Here is a 4,276-nt window from a genome sequence, read left to right on the forward strand (position 1 = left end):
GTCACTGTCAGTCCTGTAATCTTTGGGATTCAGTTTCTCTACTTTAGGACCACGTTTAGGGTCAGAGTAGATGGATCTGCCTGGTTCTCAATTTCAAATACCCTCTAAATGTAAATGAATCCAAATCCTATTCATCCCTAAACTATCACACCCTACAACTGTACAGATGGTTGGGATATGCCAGTACCTAAGATTTAAAAAATTTAACTATTAGGTCTTTCACAGAGTTTTAGCAGATAGATATCTTGTAGTTCTTTCCCACAGATCTAACACACAGTTCTGTGAATAAAGGAACCCACACATACACTCTATGAGGCGTTTCCAACCATATAGGTCTACAGAAAAAGCCCCATTGGGATAGACCTCAACCAAATAATATAATTTCTAACAGTATAGTTTCATTTCCACTGTTCTATCCTTTGTGCTATTGATTTATTTTTTGCCTCTATATATGTCATTAACCTCATAATACATAGTTATTACTTAGGCTTTAGACAACTAATAATCTTTTAAAAATTCTAGAGAAAAACTTTAAAAAAATCTGTCTCCACTTTTTACCATCATCAGGACTCTTCAATTTTTTGTATGAATCCAAATTTCAATCTAGTTTCAGTCTTTCTGCCAGAAGAATTACCCTTTAACATTCATACTGCACCAGAGCTGATAATGCATTCTCTTTGTCTAAAAAAGTTTTTATTTAATCATTATTTTTGAAAGATTTTTTTGCTGGGCATGAAATACTGAGCTGACCTTTTTCTTGCTGTTGTTTATGTACTGTAAAACAGTGTCACATTATCTTCAGGTTTACAAGTTTTTCTGAGAAAAATTTTCCTCTCAATATGTAATATTTCTTATTTCTCTGATTGATATTTAGCTTTTCTCTTGAATATTGATTTCTAGCAGTTTGACTCGGATGTGTGTGTGTGTGTGTGTTCTGTTTGGGGTTCTCTAAGCTTCTTGGTTTCGCGGTTCTGGAATTTTGGAAAATATATAACTATTTTCAAATATTTATTTTGACCCATTATTTATCTTTTCTCCTTTTGTATCTTTAGTTACTTCTGTTTGAAATTAATGTCCCAATATCTTGAATGAGTTTTTTCCCCCCTCACTCTTTTCTTTCTGTGCTTCAGTTTGGATAATTTCTATTTACCTATTTTCAGGTTCACTAAATCTTTTTCTCTGCTGTGTTGAGTCTGCTGATAAACCCATTAAAGGAGTATTTCATCTCTGATATGTTTTTATTTCTCAAATTTCCACATGACTTAAAATTTTCATCTATCTGCTGAAATTCTTCATCTGTTGTTCTTGTCAAATTAGTTTTCATTTTCTTTGGATAAATACACCCTAGTGGAATTACTAGATCATATGGCATTTCTATTTTTAACTTTTTGAGGAATCTTTGTACTGTTCACTACAGTGGTTGTACCAATGTACATTCCCACCAACACTGCACAAGTGTTCCTTTTTCTCCGCATCCTCACCAACACTTGTTATTTATTTTCTCAATACTAGCCATTCTGACAGGTGTGAAGGGATATCATTGTGGTGTTTATATGCTCCTCGCTAATCATCAGGGAAGTGCAACTTTTCATGTATCTGTTTGCTATCTGTATGTCTTTGGGAAAATGTCTATTAAGATCCTCTAACCATTTTTAATTATTTGGGGCTTCTTGGTGTTGAGTTATATAAGTTCTTCATATAATTCAGATATTAACCCTTTATTGGACCTATCATTTGCAAATATCTTCTCTGTTCAGCAGATTGCTTTTTCATTTTGTTGATAATTTTCTTTGTGGGACAAAATTTTTTTAATTTGGTGTAATCCCAGTAGTTGATTTTTTTGTTCTTTGCTTTCCTTGCCTGAGGAGACAGATCTATAAATATGTTGCAAAAGCCAATGTTCAAGAGATTGCTGCCTGTATTTTGTTCTAGGAGTTGTATTGTTTCAGCACATTTGGGTTTATTTTGAGTTTATTTTTGTGTATCGTGTAAGGAAGTGGTCCAGTTTCATTCTTTTGCATGTAGCTATCTTGTTTTTCCCACATCACTTGTTGAAGAGGCTGTCTTTTCCCCATTATATATTCTTGCCTCCTTTACCATAGATTAATTGACCATACAAGTGTGGGTTCTCTATCCCTGGGTTCTCAGTCTGGGTTCTCTATCTGGGTTCTCTATCCTGTTCCATTGATCTGTGTTTGTTTTTGTCCCCGTATCGTATTACTTTGATTGTCATAACTTTGTAGTATACCTTTAAATCTTTTTCAAGATTGCTTTAGCTATTTGAGGTCTTTTGTGGCTCCCTACAGATTTTAGTATTATTCTAGTTCTATGAAAAATGCTATTGGCATTTTGAAAGAGTTTGCATTGAATCCGTACATTGCTTTGGTCAGTATGGACATTTTAACAATATTTGTTCTTTCAGTCCACGAGCATGGAATATCTTTCCATGTGTTTGTGTCATCTTCAATTTCTCTCATCACTGTTTTGTAGCTTTCACAGACCAGGTCTTTGGCCTCCTGGGTTAAGTTTATTCCTAGGTATTTTATTCTTTTTGGTACAATTGTAAATGGAATTATTTTCTTACTCTCTTTTTGCTGCTTTGTTATTAGTTTATAGAAACACAGCAGATTTCTGTGTATTAATTTTATATCCCAAAACTATATTTATCAATTCTAATAGCTTTTTGATAGACTCTTTAGGGTTTTCTCTGTATAGTATCATGTCATCTGCAAATAGTGACCATTTTACTTCTTCCTTACCAATTTGGATGCCTTTTATTTCTTGTATGATTGCTGTGGCTAGGACTTGTGGGACTATGTTGAACAAAAGTGGCGAGAGTGGACATCCTTGTCTTCCTGATTTTGGAGGAAAAGCTTTGTTTTTCACCAGTGAACATGATGTTAGCTATGAATTTTTATATGTGGCCCTTATGTCTCTCACATTGTGGAGAGTTTTTATCATAAACAGATGTTGAATTTTGTCAAACGCTTTTCTGCATCTATTGAAATGATCATATGATTTTTATCCTTCATTTTGTTAATGTGTATCACATTCACTCATTTGTGGATATTGAACAATTCTTACATTTCTGGAATAAATCCCACTTGATTATGGTAAGTGATCCTCTTTTTTTTTTTTTTTTTTTTTTTTAAAGTAGGCTCCATGCTGGTTGTGGAGCCCAGTGCGGGGCTTGAACTCATGACCCTGAGATTAAGACCTGAGCTGAGATCAAGAGTTGGATGCTTAACCAACCGAGCCACCCAGGCACCCCATTGATCCTTTTAATGTACTGTTGAATTTAATTTGCTAATATCTGGTTGAGGATTTTTGTGTCTATGTTCATCAGGGATATTGGCCTGTAGTTTTCTTTTTTTGTAGTGTCTGTCTGGTTTTGGTATCAGGATAATGCTGGGTTCATAGAATGTATTTGGAAGCATTCCTTCCTCTTCTACTTTTTGGAATAGTTTGAGGAGAATAGGTATTAACTCTTTTTTGAATATTTGGTAGAATTCACCTGTGAATCTACCTGGTCCTGGACTTTTGGAGTTTTTTTTTTTTAAGTTTGTGTATGTATGTATGTATGTATGCATGTATCTCTATGCCCAAGATGGAGCTTGAACTCATGACCCTGAGATGAAGAGTCACATGCCCTTTGGATGGAGCCAACAAGGCGCCCCTCAGAGTTTTTTCTTTGAATCAATTTTGTTACTAATTGGTCTGTTCAGATTTTCCATTTCTTCCTGATTTAGTTCTGGAAGATGATGTTTCTAGGAATTTATCAACTTTTCTAGGTTGTCTAATTAATTGACATATAATTTTTTGTAGTATTTTATTATAGTCCTTTATATTTCTGTTGTGTTGTTTGTACTTCTCCTTCATTTCTGATTTTATTTATTTGGGTCCTCTCTACTTTTTTTTTTGGATGAATCTAGCTAAGGGTTTATCAATTTTGATGATTTTTTTTTTTCCGAAGAACCAGCTCTTGGTTTCAGTGATTTTTTTCTATAGTTTTTTTTTTCCTTAAGTCTCTATTTCATTTATTTCCCCTCTGATCTGTATTATTTCATTTCTCCCACTAACGTTGGGCTTTGTTTGTTCTTCTTTCTCTAGTTCCCTTAGGTATAAGATTAGATTGTTTGAGATTTTTCTTATTTCTTGAGGTACACCTGTGTTGTTCCAAATTTCTCTCTTAGCATGACTTTCACTGCATCTAAAGATTTTGGACTATTGTGTTTTCATTTTCATATGGCTCCATGTATTTTTGGATATCTTTTTT

At 33.9% G+C, this 4,276-nt stretch overlaps 1 non-coding gene across 1 annotated transcript; it reads right to left on the reverse strand.

The window, feature by feature from the left end:
- Positions 1–238: 238 nt before the first annotated feature.
- On the reverse strand, positions 239–369 carry LOC118003785. The gene has a single exon (XR_004677418.1). It is a non-coding gene; the product is annotated as a small nucleolar RNA SNORA18 (small nucleolar RNA).
- Between the last annotated feature and the right edge of the window lie 3,907 nt (positions 370–4,276).

Source organism: Mirounga leonina, unplaced genomic scaffold (genome assembly GCF_011800145.1).
Source record: "Mirounga leonina isolate KUSES-001 unplaced genomic scaffold, KU_Mleo_1.0 Mir_91, whole genome shotgun sequence".
Lineage (NCBI taxonomy): Eukaryota > Metazoa > Chordata > Mammalia > Carnivora > Phocidae > Mirounga > Mirounga leonina.